Raw genomic sequence first — 20,647 nt, forward strand, 5'->3', positions numbered from 1 at the left:
GACAGATCTAGGTTCCTAGAAGATGGTGGCTGTCAGCTACCAGCCTATTCGATACTCAGTTACTGGAGAAGAAGAGAGGGCCTCTGTTTGATCATTTCGAGATAATAGAAAGATGTGAGCAAAGTTTTATTTTACCGCCATCTGGTCATCTCGAGGACTTTATGCCTAATTTTAAGTGTAGAAATTCTCTGTTCTTGTTGGACAAGCCAATTCTGTTTCCTTCATTTATTATTTATTAAAACCCCACAATCCTCCACATACTTAACTAAATTCTAAATCTACTGTCACGATTGAAAGTTTTTAAATGGTCTTGCTTTCTTTCCAAGCTGCAAGCTCTTTCTTCCTTCGTATAAAATGCAGCATTCCTTTAGCAACCTAATTATCATGCTCTGTACTATAATGAGGTTTCAGAGACTCCTTCCTCTTCTCCCCTTTCCTGTCCTTCAAATACTCATCACCTTGGATAATAGCAAAGTCCTTGGCTTCAACCTCGATTCCTCTCTCTTGTCTCTTGTCTGTCAGCTGTTAAATAAATTTATGGGAGGCTACTGTTTTGGACTAATCGCCTGCACTGGCCCCAGCAAACCAGAGCAAATCAGAATGGAGTCACTTGTGCTAAGTGCCACATAATCAAACTAAACCTTGAAGCAGGCCAGCTTTCCAAAAAAATAGGAGATTCGTAGCAACCAATCAGAAGGGGACGTGTACCTTAGCCACATGATAAGGAAGTCCCTTCTGATTTAACCCTGTAAGGAAAGTAACTTCAATGACCAATCCTTTCTTCATTCTCTGTTTCTGCTTTCTTCAGCCCTTTCTGCCTGTAAAGATACATATATATATATATACATATATATATATAATTTTTGTTTCTTAGACACAGGGTTTTGCTTTGTCACGCAGGCTGAAGTGCAGTGGCACTATTATAGCTCACTGCAGCGTTGACTTCTTGGGCTCAAGTGAAGCCTCCTGCCTCAGACACCCAAAGTGCTGGAACTATAGGCATGAGCCACCACACCCTGCCTTCATTATGTTTTATAGAATGAGGTGCTGCCCGATTCTGGAATTGCAAATAAAAGCCAATTAGATCGTTAACCTAACTTTGCTGTAATTTTGTTTTTTTACACAACAAATATTATAGATAATACTGGCCACATAAATTATGGGGCCCCATGCAAAATAAAAATGTGGGATCCCTTGATGGTAAATTATGAAGAATTCCAAGATGGAGATGGCAGCACATTAAACCCAGGATTTGCCTTCAAAATAGATCCAGAACCTGACTCCACACCACACTTACTGTCACTCCCTGGGGAGCAGGAGAGAATTTATCTGTGGTCGTCCATCCCCCACTGGTCAAGGGTCACCCCATGGGATGTTTACCCCCTCGCACAAGTACAAGCACCGCTGGGTTCCAGTCAGGGTCCCGCTGGGTTCCAGTCAGGGTCCCACTGGGTTATTTGCTGTATCTGTAGCCAGAGTAAAGAGTTGGTTCAAAGCACATGAGACAGACACAAGAGGTATTCAGTATAGCTTTAGAGAAATATAGCATCTAACTCTCTATATTTTTACCCACTGTTTATCATCTTTTTCCAGTACACTGTAAACATGAGAGTGGAGACTTCTGCCTGTTATGCTTGCTGCTATGTCTCTCCAATGCTCAGAACAGTGCTTGATACACACTTAGTGCTCATCAAATGTTTGTTGAATGAATGATTGGATGAATTATTCCATCAACTAACTACAGTATTGGTGTGACTTCAGAAACCACGTTGGGTTTTTTTAGTTGTTTGTTTTCTATTTATTTTATTTTATTTTATTTTTTATTTTTGTGGGTATATAGTAGGTGTATATATTTATGGAATACGTGAGATGTTTAGATACAGGTATGCAATGTGAAATAAGCACATCATGGTGAATGGGGATGGATATCCCCTCAAGCATTTATCCTTTGAGTTATGAACAATCCAGTTACACCTTTAAGCTATTTTGAACTGTACAATTACGTTATAATTGACCATGGTCTCCCTGTTGTGCTGTCAAATAGTAGGTCTTATTTATTCTTTCTATTTTTTTTTTTGGACCCATTAGTCATCCCCATCTCTCCCCTGCACCTCCCCACTACCCTTCCCAGACTCTGGTGACCATCCTTCTACTCTCTGTGTCCATGAGTTCAATTGTTTTGTTTTGATTTTTTGGTCCCACAAATAAGTTTTGATTTTTTTGATTTTTTGGTTTTTGATTTAGTTTGATTGTTTTAATTTTTAGGTCCCATAGATAAGTGAGAATATGTGATGTTTGTCTTTCTGTGCCTAGGTTATTTCACTTAATGACCTCTAGTTCCATCCACATCTTTGCAAATGACAAGATCTCATTCTTTTTACAGCCAAATAGTACTCCATTGTGTAAGTGTATCACACTTTCTTTGTCCATTCATCTGTTGATGGACACTTAGGTTGCTTCCAAATCTTGGCTATTGTAAACAGTGCCGCAACAAACATAGGAGTGTTTGTGCAGTATATGGAGTATATACTTCCATATACTGATTTCTTTTCTTTTGGGTGTATACTCAGCAGTAGGATTGCTGGATCATATGGTAGCTCAATTTTAAGTTTTTTGAGGAACCTCCAAACTGTTCTCCATAGTGATTGTACTAATTTACATTCCCACCAACAGTGTACAAAGGTTCCCTTTTCTCCACATCCTCGCCAGCATTTGTTATCACCTGTCTTTTGGATAAAAGCCATTTTAACTGGGGTGAGATGATATCCCATTGTAGTTTTGATTTGCATTTCTCTGACGATCAGTGATGTTAAGCACCTTTTCATATGCCTGTTAGACATTTGTGTGTCTTCTTTTGAGAAATGTCTATTCAAATCTTTTGCCCATTTATTTGATTGGGTTATTAGATATTTTTTCTATAAAGTTATTTGAGATCCTTATTTATCCCAGTTATTAATTCCTTGTCAAATGCATAGTTTGCAAATATTTTCTCCCTTTCTGTGAGTTGTGTCTTGACCTTGTCGATTGTATCCTTTGCTGTGCAGAAGCTTTTTAACTTGATGTGATCCCATTTGTCCATTTTTGCTTTGGTTGCCTGTGTTCGTGGGGTATTGCTCAAGAAATTCTTGATCAGCCCAATGTCCTAGAGATTTGATCAGACCAATGTCCTGGAGATTTTCCCCAATTTTTATCGTAGTAGTTTTATTTCACAGTTTGAGGTCTTAGATTTAAGTCTTTAGTCCATTTTGATTTGATTTTTATACATGGAGAGAAATAGGGGATCTAGTTTCATTCTCCTGCATATGGATATCCAGCTTTCTCAGCACCATTATTGAAGAGGCTGTCTTTTCCCAGTATATGTTCTTGGCACTTTTGTCCAAAATGGGTTCGCTGTAGGTGTGTAGATTTATTTCTGGGTTCTCTATTTTGTTCTATTGGTCTATGCGTCTGCTTTTATGCCAGTACCATGCTGTTTTGTTTACTATAGTTCTGTAGTATAATTTGAAGTCAGATAATGTGATTCCTCCAGTTTTGTTCTTTTTGCTTAGGATAGCATTGGTTGTTCTGGTCTCTTGTGGTTTCATGTAAATTTTAGGATTTTTTTCTATTTCTGTGAAGAATGCCATTGGAATTTGATAGGGATTACATTAAATCTGTAGATTGCTTTGGGTAGTATGGCCATTTTAATAATATTGATTCTTCCAATCCATGAACACAGAACATTTTTCCATTCTTGGGGTGTCCTCTTCAATTTCATTCATTTGTGTTGTATAGTTTTCATTTTAGAGATCTTTCACTTCTTTAGTTAATTCCTAGGTATTTAATTTTATATGTGTCTATTGTAAATGGGATTACTTTTTAAAATTTCTTTTTCACATTGTTCATGGTTGGCATATCGAAATGCTACTGATTTTTTATGTTGATTTTATAACCTGAAACTTTACTGAATTTATTTATCAGTTCTAGTAGTTTTTTTGTGAAGTCTTTGGGTTTTTCAAAATATAATCCATATCATCTGAAAACAAGGATAATTTGACTTCTTCCTTTCAAATTTGGATGCCCTTTATTTCTTTCTCTTGTCCGATTGCTCTAGCTAGGACTTCCAGTACTACATTGGATAAAAGTGGCACAGTGGGCATCCTTGTCATGTTCCAGATATGAAAGAAAAGGCTTTCAGTTTGTCCCCATTCAGTATGATATTAGTTGTGGGTCTATCATATATGGCTTTTATTATGTTGAGGTATGTTCTTTCTATCTCCAGTTTTTTGAGGGTTTTTATCATGAAGGGATATTGAATTTTATCAAATGCTTTTTCAGCATGAATTGAAATGATGATATGTTTTTGTTTTTGTTTTTTTAACCAAGGAACCACATTGTTTAAGGGGCATCTAGCCGGTTGGGCTCCCTTCTTGATTCTTGAACTGAGGAGAACTATAGTTCACCAATTTAGCCTAGAGTTAGAAACTGAATGTCTTATTTTTATGGGTCACTAGGAAAGATACAAGAGATGGGGACAACACAGAAAGAGAGAAACTCAGGTTGTGATCCCAGCCTCAAATGAAAAGAGCTTTCTGAATGTAACCTGTTTAGGGACAGAGCAAGGATCCTCATGTGGCTAAGAGGAGGCACAGAGGAGGAAAGCAAGAAGAGCCACCTCACCACCTGCACACAGCCTCTTTCTGAAGATTCCCTGAGCTGCTTTCAGTTTCTCTCACAAATTGTTGTGGCTCTGAATTTAAAATAAGACTTGGTAATTTACAAAGGCCCACATTGCAGGAAGAAAGAGGGTGGTGCCATGATAGTTCCTAAATGTATTAAAATTACGAGCACAGTTTATATAAAAGAACAGCATAAGATAACTTGCAAGAGTTGCCTTTTAGAGTCCTCGATGCTCAGATACCAGGAGGAGGCTCATAGTATCAGGAGGGGGAGACGGGGTGGAGTCTGAAGTTTGCAGTCCGAAGTTAGCAAAGACTCCAAAGGCCTTCTGAGTGAGTTGCCAATTATATAAATTTGAAGGGAGTCACATGGTGTACATCTAATAAAATATTGAGTTTCTATAATTTCTTTGAGACTTAAATTTTTTTTCACCACCTCCACTTCTCTTTTCCACCTAAATCTCACCCACCCACCCATAACACACAGAAGGCCATATGTAGGTTAATATTTGCTACTATGAAAAACAGAAATGAAAAGAAGAAGCTGTTTCTTAATGATTTAGTGATTTCCACTCCAACAACAGCATGGCGCATGGTGTGTTTTGGTGGAAGGGTCCTGCCTGTCAAGCCATTAGCCATGCATCTGTTGCCCTCAAAGGAGCAGATTGATTTAGACACTGTTACAGGGCAGTGGCCAGTGCACCTCCAAATGCACCGTGTTTCCGGGCTCATGGCACTGGCCTCTACCATCAGAAATTCCTGGAGTGTGCTGTGAGCCGAGATCTCCATGAAGGATGCAACTAAAAGGGGTTTCACTGACAAATAATCTCCTATAGTCAATAATAACCTACAGTTATTATTGACAAATAATAACCTATAGTCTAAACATTTCACCTATTTAAATTGCAAATTCACTTCCCAACTTCTCATTTTAAATCTGAACACATAAAAGAAAAAACCATCAATTGATATTTGGCTAAAAAGTTCAAAATTCTTTTGTATCTGCATTCTGCAATCCAGTATTTCCTTGCTACCTATTTCAAGGAAATTATTCGAAATGTAAGCCAATCTGTATGCATGTAAATACTCCCGCCTTGGCCTTCCAAAGTACACAGTGGTGGTTTCAGTTATATAAATCATATAACCATAAAATTTATATGCCAAGCCAATAAACGTTTTAGGATAAAGGGAAGATGTAAAACTAACTGCAATTATGTAGTTTCATATATATATATATATATATATATATATATATATATGTATGTATTTATTTGGTAACTGACAAATTGGTTTTTAACATGGTACACTTGTAAAATAAAAGAGGTCTAGTTGCAAAATATTGTAAAAATTGTTTTTTCTAAAAAATAGCATATTGGTCTATATTACAGTCAAAGAAAAGCTTTCCTATAATTCCCAATTTTAAATAAGAGTTTTATCTAAAGAATTTTTAAAATATAGCATGAGGGAACATCTGGCATGTCTCTATACTTGAATACATTCCATAGCCAATGCATTTCTAATGTACTATCACATCAAAAGCTACATGGACTTGCAGCCTTGTGAATGAGCCACCTTGGAAAGAGACGTCCCGGTCCTAGGGGAACCTCCAGCTGACTGCTGCCCTGGCTGACATTTAACTGCAATCTCATTAAAGACCCCTAGCCAGGAATGCCAAAAGGCCCTTCCAAGCCAATTCCAAATTCTTGACCCCCAGAAACTGTGAGAGATAATCAATATTAATTGTTTTAAGCCACTCCATTTTGGGTGATTTGTTACTCAGCAATAGACAACACAACCAACTTGCCATTTGTTTTCTGCTGCCGCACTTCTTAATTTGTTCGCTGGTTCATCTTTCCTGTCTTTCTTGAAGTATTAATTGTTATTTTCTCACTTTCTCTCCTCTATTGACATTCTAGCTGTATCTCTGTAGTATGTTTTAGGGGTTACTCAACTGACAACACTAAACACCCACGACTGACAAAATGTATCTTGAATAAACAGTATTCTGCCACATGTATAATGCAACATTATACATGATACATGTGACATTATACATACAACATTTTCTTCTCCATCAGCACTTGGTCTCTATATTGATGAGCAGTGAGTGATAATGAGTTTTTATTATTGCTCCCAGTATATCATATGTCTCTTTTCTCTGGCTATTTTAAATATTTTTTTTCTCTTTGTCTCTAGTTTTCAGTAGTTTTTATTTGGTTTGCCTTGATGTTATTTTTTTGGGGGGTGGAGGACTTGGGGTGATGAATGTATTTATACAATTTGGGATTCCTAAATTAGTGGGTTAATGAGCTTGATCTTCCCACGAATATATGCATATTTTATCAAACACATGTATACTCCATCTTTTCCTCCTCTTCTACCTCTGGACACCATGTATATGTATGTTAGACCGCTAGGTATGGTTAAACACGTCATTGAAGTGTCATTCATTTTTTGCTATCTTCCTTATCTTTATCCCTGTGCTTCAGTTTGGAAGGTTTCCGTTGTTCTTTCTTTAAAATCACTGATCCTTTCTTCTGTTACATCCAATATCCTGTTAAGCCTATCCAGTGAATTTTCTACTTCAGATATTGTACTTTTCACCTCTGAGATTTTCATTAGGTTCTTTTTATAGCTTTCAGATCTCTCCTGAAATTTCCTTCCCCCTCCATTTATTATATTCAGTTATTCCTGTGGACTGTATAAGCATGTTTACCACAAGCATTTCAAAATCATTGATGCTGAGCCCAGCATCTGGGTCTTCGTGAGTCTATTTCTAATGACTAATTTTCTTGACTGTGAGTCATAGTTTCTTCACTTATTTACTAAATACATTCCTGTGCCATGATTTATTAATTTAGTAAGAACATTGGTTTTTCTATGACCTGTACTCCACTAAAACGTGTGTTCATATTTACCACAAAAAATTGTATCTTCAATATCAATTTTTAAATTAAATTTATAATAGCATCCACAATTATTTCAGATGTTTTATTTTCTATGGCATAAACTTCTAAAAGCTTTGTGTTGATTCCATGAATTAGATTTAAAAATTAAATACTTTTTTTTTTTTTTTTTGGAGACAGAGTCTCACTCTGCCGCCCAGGCTGGATTGCAGTGGTGTGATCCCAGCTCACTGCAACCTCCGCCTCCTGGGTTCAAGCGATTCTCCTGCCTCAGCCTCCCGAGTAGCTGGGACTACAGGCATGCACCACCATGCCCAGTTAATTTTGTATATTTAGTAGAGACAGGGTTTCACCATGTTAGCCAGGCTGATCTCGAACTCCTGACCTCAGGTGATCTGCCCATCTTGGCCTCCCAAAGTGCTGGGATTACAGGCATGAGCCACCGTGCCCGGCCAAATACTTTTTATTAATTAATTTTCTATTTAAGATACCTAGTGACCCCAACAAAACCAACATGATGTGACTGATTTTGAAGTTCTTTGTCTGAAATTGGAGGCCACATAATAACAAATATGGCTTGGCTTTTCATACATGCAAAAAATCTAGAACTGAAGAAAAAATTGATTTAGAACAGCAGCCATTTGATCTAAAAAGTCATGCTTCTTAAAGTGATGTCTTCATGCAGCTTCTGTCATCGTGTCACTCTGTCATTAATTTTTCACCTTTCAGCACCATGTTCTTAAAATAACTGCTGACTTTTAAAGCAAAAGCTGATGATTTCTCAGCAATTTTTTTTCTTTTGGAGACTAGTGGCCTTTTGCCTTCATGTTTCTGAGGTATGCCATGCTGCTCGTCCTTCGGATTTAATCACGTGTTCAAGCTGGCACTCCACTCACTGCACATGCATCTCACACACTGTTAGACAAGCCCATGGCAGCCACTGGAAGTGCAAAGTGGTGTTCTACCCATCTCATCACAGCATATTTTTATGTAACTATTTGTCATAAGACTTAATTAAAAGCTGAAAACCCCGGATAAATATATGGGAGTCCAGGACGCTAGGATCATCATGAGGCAAATGGGACGTATAGTCACTATGTATACATATGCCTTGAAAAGTTATTGTGAAGATGTGAACTTCACAATAACTGGTGAACTTTTGCTCATGCTCCAGGATTCCATCCCTGCACCACTTGCTGGTATCTGACTTTTCATCCCCCCAAAGGTTCAACCATTGAGCTACTGCTGTGCTCAGGCCCCAAAGTTGTGGGTCTGGGCATTCTTTACTGTGCCACATTTTCAGTGGCACTGACTATATGGAGATGACACCTCATACAGAATTCTTCATGTTCGTGGGGGGAGTTTCAGTGCTTACACATGAGAAAGGGGACTGTTCTTTGATTTTCAAGGTGTATACCATTTGATCTCATCTCTCCCTTCTGTCAATACGGATTGTGCCCACAAAACTCAAGTTGTTCCATAATTTATTATGTTCACTGTTGTGCATAATAGAGTGCTACAGCTTGTCATTTGGCATTAGTTCTTAAAGGGTTGGTGTGGCCCATATATGTAAATCATGCACCGCACATGCATGCACACTCTGAATAGGATATGATCTCTGCGGTGGCAGATGTCACCTTGCTCAGTGGGAACCTCCATCTCTAAGAGGTTTTCAAAGTAGATATACATCTTTGATGGGGACATTAATACTTCATGAGCTTGGAAATACTGCTTGAGGGAAGAGTTTTCGTCAGTTTCCAGTACCCATTAAAATTCATGTGCAAATTATTCTGGGGAGTTTTTAGTTCATAGTCCATCAGTAACTAGTGAGACAGCTGGATCACATGTGCCATGGAGGGAAAGCCCTTGCATAGCCGATTCCGTGTAATATGTTCTACCACTTTAAGTTGTGGGGGGGTAGTTGTTAATTGTTATGAAGCTGGTAAAATTTGGAACAAACGTGCTTCAGGAAACACAAGTATAAGTAATAGATGACTCCCTAGCTTTAGGAAGGTTAAGGCTGAGGCTTTTAGGAGGTGTTAAAGCCTGGTTTTGACAGCTGAGTTTTGCCGTAAGAGGCTGCTGTTGACAACCTGCTTTAGGAATTCACCTCATCCTAATACACTGCACAAATTCTAGCCCTGCCTAAGTTGTGCTCGCCAGAATAGAAATGTCAAAATTGTATATGCCTATTACTGGAGCAATAATTCAAATCCAACTAAACTCACCAAATATTTATTGAGCATTTACTCTGTGACAGACCTTGCATTCACAGCTGGGGAGTCACAAGGGTCAGATATGGTTCTGACCCTGAAGGAGCCCACAGTCTTGTAGGATCCACTGAAGAAAAAAAATGACAGTGGAGTGATGGAGAGTATATGTGAGCAGAACAGGGGGAGGAAAAAAAGGTAGGAATGGCACAAGCAAGGGAAGCTTCTAGAGAGTGGCCAGGCTGCACCATGATCTGCAGAATGAAGAGAAGGTCTAGAAGCCCACCAGGAGGTGGTTGGGGGAAACAGTGTTTGCAAAATCAGCTATATCTTCACCCTTTTTGTGAATTAGGTAGGCCCCGGGTAAGTAAGGGAATAGATGGGGGTGCCTACACACTATTCCATTCAAGGAAAGTTAAGACATGGGAAAGAGGAGAGAGAAGTGGTCATTTAGGATCATTCTCAGGCCGTTCTAAGGCACTTGGGCTTCATCCTGAAAGGAGGAAGATGGATGCTTGGATGGAATTACACTGTAGATAAGGAAGTGGAGGACAAAAAGGCAAGCACCAGTGCAATGGCAGTCGGCTGCCAGGAGGAGTTCCAGCCAGGGAGGAGGGAGAGGAAGGAGGAGGGGAGACGGGAGGGGGGAGAGGAGGGAGCCTCCTCACACTGCTCTCCTGGTCACTCCTCTGCTCTCCTGGTCCCTCCTCTGCTCTCCTGGTCCTTCCTCCTCTCTCCTCTGCTTTTCTGGTTCCTCTTTTGCTCTCCTCCATCTGTCCAGCCCCTGCCAAGCTGGCTGCATGGCCATTTGGGGAGGCATCCATGGAGTCCACTCCTTCCTGGCCTGGCCTTCACATGGCAGTATCCAAAGCTTGGAAACAGATAAGCAGTATACAGGTGTTGCTCCACTCATGGTGGTTCGACTTTATGACAGGGCAAAACAGTTCAGTAGAAAGCAGGACCATAGGGCTAGGTGTGGTGGCTCACGCCTGTAATACCAGCACTTTGGGAGGCAGAGGCAGGTGGATCACCTGAGGTCAGCAGTTCAAGACTAGCCTAGCCAATATGGGAAAACCACGTCTCTACTAAAAATACAAAAAATTAGCTGGATGTGGTGGCAGGTGCCTGGAATCCCAGCCACTCAAGGCTGGCAAGAGAATCGGTTGAACCCAAGAGGTGGAGGTTGCAGTGAGCTGAGATCGCGCCATTGCACTCCAGCCGCAGTGACAGGGCAAGACTCTGTCAGAAGGAAGGTAGGAAGGAAGGAAGGAAGGAAGGAAGGAAGGAAGGAAGGAAGGAAGGAAGGAAGGGAGGAGAAAGAGAGGGAGAGAAGAAAGAGAAAGAAAGAAAGAAAAAGAAAGAGAGAAAGAAAGAAAGAAAGAAAGAAAGAAAGAAAGAAAGAAAGAAAGAAAGAGAAAGAGAAAGAAAAAAGAGAGAGAAAGGAGGGAAGGAAGGAAGAAGAAAGAAAAAAAGAAAAAGAGAAAGGAGGGAAGGAAGGAAGAAAGGAAGGAAGGGAGGAAGGTAGGAAGGAAAAAGAAAAGAAAAAAACCATAATCGCTGCAGGCTGGACAGTCATGAGGGTAAACAGCAGACACTCTAAAGGGTACCGTGTTGCCGGATAGTTTTGTTCAACTGCAGGCTAAGGTAAGTGTTCCAGGCGTGTTTAAGGTAGGCTAGGCTAAGCTGTGATTGGTAGCTTAGGTACATTAAATGTATTTTAACTGAGGATATTTTCAGTTTATGATGGGATTATCAGGATGTGGTCCCATCATGAGCTGAGCAGCAACTGTTAGGAGTGTTTTCTCACATCCTGCTAGGCCAGCCCTCCATTGCTGGTGATTTCGCATTTTCTAGACCTATGTCCTTTGTCCAGCTTTCTATTTTCTATTGTTTTGGATGGTTTACAATTCTGTGAGGGTCGAGGTTACCTTGTAAAAAACTGAGAATAGGGCAGACTGTTCTTGTCCAGCAGCAGGGCAAATCATTTCCAAGGGGTAGAAAAGCTAACTCCTGAGGGTGGAATTGGTTGCCTTATACCTCTTAATGCCTCAGCTTGTTTGTATCTTTTAGGAAATTCATTTCAGTATTTGTTTGACTGAAAAGTCTAAAATGTCCTCCTCGAATTCTCTTTTGAATCAGAATTAACATCTCATTAGTTCTTTCATCATTTAAAGACCGAAAATTTTGGGCTTAGTTTCATTTGATATTTGTATGAGAATCATGAGTTTGATTTTGTTTTGAAATTAAAGTTATACACTATCTTCTTGAAGCCAAAGAGGAGAATCGGAATTCCTTATCGTCATACACAGCTAAGGATTTAGCGATTGCCACCGCTGTTCAGTGGTCTCCCTCTCCCCACCACCCCCAAGCGTGGTAGCCTCAGCTGTGACTCAGCTGGGAACTGGTTCCTCAATCAGCAGGAGTTAAAACACATCCTATGATCTGACATTGCCTAGCAACTTTGTAAGCTCTGTCCTGGAGGATTTCAGGGAAAGGTAGCCCTTTCCTTTTCCTAACGTGTGCAGGCCTGAACAGGTGCCCCTCTCCCTCCTCTCTCACTCCCTCTCATCCTTCTCCCCTCCCTCATTGTAAACAACACTATAGGAGACTTTCTCTCATTTATCTCCCTGTGCACACGTGCGAGGCTTTCTCTGGATAAGTATCAAAGTTTGAAATTATTAGATCTATGTGTGGACATTACCATTATTTTATATTACCAACTCGCTATGCAAAGTAGCATACTCCTGTATTAGTCGGCTCAGACTGTGTAATAAATACCATGGACTGGGTAGCTTAAATGATAGACGTTTTATTTCTCATAGTTCTGGAGGCCAGAAGTCCAAGATCAAGGTGTCGGCAGGTTTGGTTTCTCCCGAGTCCTCTCTTCTCGATGTGTTGATAGCTGCCTTCTCCCTGTGTCCACACGTGGTCTTCCCTCTGTGTGTGTCTGTATCCTAATCTCCTCTTCTTATGAGGACACCAGTCATATTGGATTAGGGCCCACCCTAATGACCTCATTTTAACTTAATCACCTTCTTAAAGACCCATCTCCAAATACAGTCACATCCTGAGGTCCTGGGGTTAGGACTTCAACATATGAATGTTGTGGGGTACACAATTTGACCCATAACACTCATCCATCCTAAGTTCCTATTTTTCAACATCCTTGCCAACACATAATTTTGTCAGACTTTTTAATTTTTGCAAATCAAGTGAATAAAATAAATAAAACCTAGATTATTCTGCGTTTAATTGGCATGTTGTTAAGATATAAGAAAAAAATACTCAGTTTTTCCTGTTACTCTCACAACAATCAACACAGAACGCTTCACCTCTCTGGTCACCAAAATGTGTGTGGGGATTTCTCCTCACCAGCAACCAATCAATTCTGCAGCAGACAACAGCTGAGTGTCTTCTCATTTAATTCTGGCACTGTCTACCCAGAGATAGCGTCAGTTCCCGCAGGCTGAGGGCTCAGTCCCACAAAACTACCCCCACTTCAGATGCCAGTCACAAGTCTAGACTTCCATAACTTCTGACCCACTGGCTATAAATCAGACTTCCACAGTTCCCCCTCAGGCTCGATTAATTTGTTAGAGCGGCTCACAGAACTCAGGGAAACACATACGTACATTTACAAGTTTATTATAAAGAATATTACAAAGCACACAAATAAACAACCAGATGGAAGAGATGCATAGGTGAGAAAAGTGGGGGTGGCAAGGCTTGGTGTTTCCATGCCCTCTCCGGTGCACCACCCTCCAGGAACCTCCGTGTGTTGTGCTCTTCAGAAGCTCACCCAAACCCAGCCCTTTTGGGTTTGTATAAAAGTTTCCTCATGTAAGCATGCCTGATTAAATTACTGGTCTTTGATGATCAACTCAACTTTCACCCTTCCCCGAGGTGGGAGGGTGGGGCTGAAAGTCACAGCCATCTAATCCTACCTTGACCTTTCCAGTGACCAGCCCCATCCTGACGCTACTTAGAGGCTGCCAGCAATCGTTCAACTTGTTAGTGCACAGAAGACACTCTTATCACTCTGGAGATTCCAAGGATCTTTGGAGCTGTGATGAGGAAACGGAGAAGGAAGATTAAATACATATTTCCCAATATATAACATCTAACACTGAACTACTTTTCTATTTTGCCCATTATTTTATTGGGTGGTTTATATTCCTCTTATTGGCTTATAGAAATTTTTAATGTATCTGGATACAAACCATCTGCCAATTGTATATGTAAAAAGAAAATAAAATTTCAGAACCTTCCAAATATGCCAAGGAGAAAAGTAGAAACTGAGTCACATGACCCAACTGTTCCGTGGTGCATGATCCTTGCTTCTCAACTTTTGTGTTGACATTTTGTACATTAACCATACTCCCTATCCTCAAACAAACCCAGACTAAATGCCATGGAGATAGCCATCCCTGTGAGTGCTATGTCTTTACAATAGAATATTCAGCAACTCCCTTAGAGTGGAATCAATGGTAGCCAATCAAATCTTTGTATATGTTAGCCTTTGCATGAAAAATGCAATTCTGTTCACCACCTTCATTTTTTGCCTACATCAACAATCTTCGTTTTTCCTCACGCTTTGTGCTTGAATGAACCCTTTTAATTGGATCTTGAGCCTTGTGATTATTGTAAGTTGACAAGTGTTTTGCATTTACCTTCTACTCATCTATAACTGGCGTTTCCACTTGTTAACTGGTGTCTTTTAGTGAGCATAAGTTTAAAATATTAATATAGCCAAATTTATCTTTATGATTTGCTCTGTCTCTCTTGTATAACTAAATGTCACCTGCTTAGAAGTATTAAATGTATTCTCTATGTTTCTTTCCCCATGGATTTTAAAGTCTTGCTTTTTATATTTAGATATGTAATCAAAGTACAATTAATTTTTATGTGTGATGTGAAGATCCCATTTTCCCCCATAGGAATAACCAATTGTTTCAGCTTTGCTTATTACGTAGCTAACCACTTCCTTTCTGATTTGCAGTATGATGTCTTACACACGTTTGCCACTTAAGCTTCATGAACAAAATCGATTTCCAGTTTCTATTTTCAATTTCTTTTCCACTGGTTGACTTTTTGTCTCTGCACCGATGCTATCTCATTGTTGTTGCTGCTGTTTACTGAGGCTTTGTAAGTCTTTATATCCAGAACAACTTTGTTCTTAGTCTAAGCAATCTCTTGTCTAGTTCACAGAAACCCCTGTGGAGATTCTGACAGCCATTATTTGGAATACACAGATAATTTGGGGAAGAATTGACATAATTATGCTGTTGATTCTTCGTATCCACCAACCTAGGAATTTGCTCCATTCATTTAGGTCTTCGTGAATGCCTTTTGATAAAATTTCTTTTTTCTTCTTTCTCTTTCTTTAATACCAGTCTTGCCTTGCACATCATTTTTATGATTAATTTTCGGGTACTGATAATTTGGAGGTTCTTATAAACGTTGCCTTTTTAATAACATTTTATTTTCTAAGTAATTGTTGCTGTAGTATAAAAATACAACTGATTTTCTTTAATTTTTGTTTATAGGCAATCCCCTTGCTAAATTTCTCTCTCTCTCTTTTTTTTTTTTTTTTTGAGATGGAATTTCACTCTTGTCACCCAGGCTGGAATGTAATGATGCGATCTCGGCTTACTGCAACCTCTGCTTCCTGGGTGCAAGCAAGTCCCCTGCCTCAGCCTCCCAAGTAGCTGGGAATTACAGGTGCCCATCACCACACCCAGCTAATTTTTGTATTTTTAGTAGAGATGGGGTTTTGCCATGTTGGCCAGGGGTTTATTCTGGTCTTGAACTCCTGACCTCAGGTGATCCACCCGCCTCGGCCTCCCAAAGTGCTGGGATTACAGGCGTGACCCACCACGCCCAGCCACAAATTCTCTATTTCTAATAATATGTGTGTAGATTCTTTAAGTTTTCTATTTAAACAAGGATATTGTCTGCAAATTGATAGAGCTTTGTGTTTTCTATAACAATTCTTCTGCTTTTATTTTATTTCCTCGTGCCTTATCGAACTAACCAGGACCTTCCATAAAAGATTGCAGAGAAGCAGCAAAAGTAGACATTCTGTTCTTATTTCTGTCATTCTGCATTTAGAAAGATGTAAATGATTATATAGATAATTACTACTTTTCAGGTTACAGAAATTTCCTTCTATTTCTAATTTTAAGAAAATATAATTTTTAACTTATTGATGCTGAATTTCATCAAATGCTGTTTGCCCGTTTTTTAATCCATTGAGTTGATTATATATTTCCCTTTGGTTTCTTAATATGGTGAATTTTATTTATATATCTTCGAGTGTTAAATCTTATGGTATTCCTGAGTTAAGCTCAATTCATATTATATTATTTTTCAAATCACTGATGGATTCATGTTGCTATTATTTTGCTTAGGATTTTTGCATCTAAGTTTGTGAAGACTGGTCAGTAACGTTTTCTGTCTCATGCTGAATTGAAATCAAGATTTTACTGGCCTTTTAGAAAGATTCAGAGAATATTTTCTATGTTTTTATTCTCTGGAATATTTTTATAATATTGGAATGATTGTTATTTGAAATTTTAGAACTTGCTACTTAAAATCCTCTGTGTCTGATGTCTTCTCATGGAAAGATTTTAAATTACTGATTCAATTACATTAATACATATAAGGCTACTGAGGTTTTCTATTCCTTTTTAAGATCATTTTATTTTTTTCTAGATGTTTACTCATTTCAACTAAATTTTCCAATTTATTGGCACACAGTTCTTTATAGTATTTCTCATTTATCCTGGTACTTAAAAAAAAATTTGTCTATCTATCTTGAAGTAAAGCATATATACATACCAAAAAGCACAAGAATAATAAGTAACTGCTCGATGAAAATGTGCAAAGCAAAAACATCCATATAGCCCATATTCAAGTCAAGAAACAAACCATTCCCAGCAATAAGAAGATCCTTTCATTCTCCCCCGTCACCCCCTCTTCCTTCCTCCCAAATATAATGATTATCCTAATTTTTTTTTTTTTTTTTTTTTTTGAGACGAGGTTTTGCCCTTGTTGCCCAGGCTGGAGTGCAATGGCACGATCTCGGCTCACTGCAACCTCCTCCTCCTGGGTTCAAACGATTCCCCTGCCTCAGCCTCCCAAGTAGCTGGGATTACAGGCATGCGACACCATGCCCGATGACTTCTTTTGTATTTTTAGTAGAGATGAGGTTTCACCATGTTGGCCAGGCTGGTCTCGAACTCTGGGCCTCAGGTAATCCACCCACCTCAGCCTCCCAAAGTGCTGGGATTACAGGTGTGAGCCACCAGGCCCAGCCCCTTAACCTCTAATATAATAGATCAGTTGTACTTGTTTCTGAAATTTATATAAATATTACCATGCAATATGTATTTTTGTATTTATTTTTTCTTTCAATATCATATTTGTGAAATGTATCCTTGTTGATTATAGCAGCAATTTATTTTATTGCTATACAGTACTGCTCTATATGCAAACACTGCAACTTAATTATCCATTCTAGTATTGATGGACATTTGGGTGGTCTCCAATCTCGGGGGAGCATTAGAAATAATGCTTCTGTGAATGTTCCTGTGCATGTCTTTGTGCATGGATTGCTGTGTCATAGGTAGGAGTATATCATATTTGATATTGCCAGTCTTTTAAATGATAGGCATTTAGGTTGATGTACAGAGGCATCTAATTTGCTTTTGCTGTTTAACTAATGAGGTTGGGCATATACTCCCATGTTCACCGGCCTTTTTGAATTTCCTGTTTTGAGAAGTGTGTCTTTCTATTGGGTTATCTCTCTTTATCTTACTGGTTTTCATGAATTTCCTTTATCAGTTACATCTTGCAAATTTCTTTCATTCTGTGACTTGCCTTTACTCTCTCTCTTGCTTTCCTTGTTGAACAGAGGTTTATGATTTTAATGTGGCCTATTTTATCAATATTTCCTTTTTTTCTTTTTGGTTAGTACTTTTTATTTTCTGTTTAATCTCTCCCTAGATCTAGGCCATGAAGACATTCTCCAGTGATAACTTCTAGGAGCTTTGTTGTTTTACATTTTGTATTTAGACCTATTATTCACCTAAATTATTTTATGCATGGTATGAGACAGGCATTGGTAAATTTTCTCCACATGAATATCAAGTGATCCAACATTGTTAATAAAAGGTCATCCATTCCTCACTGCATTACTGAGAGCCTCTTGTCAAAAATTAAGAGAACATAAACCTTAGAGAGGTTTTTACTTTGTTTTGTTTTCCAGAAGCCAACACTGAAGCAGGGATTTGAGGACAAGTATATTGGGAATGAGAGACTGAGAATGGGAAAAAGCCAGTAAAGGATGTGGTATTAAACAAGTTACTCTATGGGCAACTGAAACTCGGTCCTGCTGGGAACGTTGGGAGAATGCATAAAACATATACCTCAGAGAGCGATGGAGCAGGGTGCATACCCACCATCTCCTGTCAGCCTTTGGCTGGGGGACACCTGGGAGCATTAATCCCCTAGAGCCTCTGGGCTACCCCATGCACAGACAGAGCAGGTCAGGTGGCTGAAGAAAGTCTGTCAGCTGCTGGGAGTTAAGCTAGTGAACAAGGCAGTGATAAGCTGAGAAGGTCCAAGTGAGTACCAACACATCAGCTCTAGTGACTGATGACTCCCATGTTGACAAATCCAATAAGTGCTTGTGACTTTATCCTTGTCTCCCTCAGCCTCCAAGCTGAGCTCACTCTAGGCAGCTCAGAGCATCTGTAAGCCTCTGGCTTTCCTCCAACCCAGAGACTTTCAACCATGGGGGATGTTGCCCCCCACCCCAGAAGACATTTGGCAATGTCTGGAGACATTTTTGGTTGCCAAAAGTGGGGAGAGAGTACTACTGGCATTGGTGGTGAAATGCTAGGGATGCTGCTAAACACCCTCCAGCTCCCTCAAAAGAATTATCCAGCCCAAAATGTCAACAGTGCCTAAGTTGAAAACCCTTGCTCTCTTCTCTCCACTGATCTCTCTACTCCAGTCACATCCTGTGCAATTCTCCCTCTTACGTCAGTCAGAGCCCAGCTGGGATGACGGTGAAGCACACAGGACATGGAGGGCACAAAATATATCAGAAGCTATTAGGCTATTTTGCAATTAAACAATGCCTGGAGGATGCTGTATGTTGCTTGATTTTCTTAAGTCATGCAGTAGTAGTTATGAAAATGTAAAAGTAAACAGAACTGTTATTGAATAATGTAATTTTCTGTAACAATCTGGAAGGCTTTACTGTGGTAATGCCTAATCTGTTTCACTGCCGTTCTAGGTACTGTTGTTCTTTGGAAATCTCCATTTAGGAAGCACTAACGTAACTTTAGAATCTCACAACATTGAAGTAGAAGGGGTCTGTCATGGACTAAATTGTGTCCCTCAAAATTCATATGTTGAAGCCCTAACCCCCAGTATCACTGTATTTGGAGACTGGGCCCATAAGCAGCTAATTACAGTTAAATGAGGTCCAAAAGGTGGGACTCTAATCCAATGGGACTGGTAATCTTATAAAAGGAGGAAGATACACAGGATCTCTCTCTCTCTGTCTCCCTCTCTCTCTCTCTCTCTCCCTCCCTCCCTCCCCACCATGTGATGATACAGTGAAAAAGTGGCCTATCTGAAAGCCAGGAAACAAGCCCTCACCCTCACCAGGAACCAACCATGCTGGGACATCTAGCATTAAGAACTGTGAGAAAAGAAAATTATGTGTTTAAGCCACCCATCTATGACATTTTATCATGGCAGCCCAAGCAGACTAAGGCAGGGTCTTATGGGTCCTGCAGCCAAACTCTCACAATTTGCCCATGAAGCAACTGCTCCAGGACACTCCTTGACTTTCTCCGGGCTGCATGGTGACTGCTTGGTAAATACGTGGTTCATAGTTACTTCCCACTGCTACACACCTGATTCCACCGTCCCCAACCCAAGTTGAGTGCTGGTATAGAGAAAGTCACACAACCCACTGACAAGGACAGTCCAAACCATCACAGTGGGGCAGCAGACAGGGGTGTAGGGGGGGCCTCTAGAGCTTCTCTAAGACCTTGTCAGGATGATGTCTAAGCCATAATTGTCTTTCTTGCAAATCTAACACTGAGTTCTGCAGATCAACGTTCAAGAAAGAATGTAAACGGGAGGTAGTCGGGAGCCTTGGGTGTGGCGTGTCCTGCACTGCTCCATGCTCTTGGTTGTCTGTGATGTGAGACGCATGGGGGTAGAGCCAGGAGGGCAGTATGAGACGACCCAGAGGGACACTGGAGCTTCCTGAAGCACAGAAAGGATCCTCCCTGGCCCAGGCGGCAGCACTGCATCACACCCCCCATGGGTAGGTGCCGGTGGCCTCTACTGGTACCTACCCCACGTCTGTCCAGCAGCCACTGAGATGACCCTGCTCTGCTTTGCACCTGAGCTGACTCCCTTCTGTCAGCTTTCACGTGGAGGTGTAAAGAAAAATCACGTTTTGCCTATTCTAATGTCTAGACCTTAAAAATCCCTTGGCGAGTTGTAGAAATTCCAATTGTTTGCTTTCAACACAATTGAAAGAAAGCACAAGGGTATTATCAGCTTATAGATCATTAGAAATTCTGTGTGATTTTTGACACAAAAGTTTAAAAGAGTTGAAATAATTGAGTAACATTACTTGAAAAACACTTCTCAGTTCCAACTAGTTAATTATGTGAACAGTTTCTCAGGGCTTACTTCCATAATGAAGAAAAATAAACATTTAAAACATAGGTAATATTTAACCATCGATAAATGAACAGATTAAAAAAACAGCTCAAACCTGTGTATCTTATTAAGAAATACATTTTCGTCCAGGCAAGGTGGCTCACGCCTGTAATCCCAA

The sequence above is a fragment of the Nomascus leucogenys genome, chromosome 17 (assembly GCF_006542625.1).
Source record: "Nomascus leucogenys isolate Asia chromosome 17, Asia_NLE_v1, whole genome shotgun sequence".
Classification (NCBI taxonomy): Eukaryota; Metazoa; Chordata; class Mammalia; order Primates; family Hylobatidae; genus Nomascus; species Nomascus leucogenys.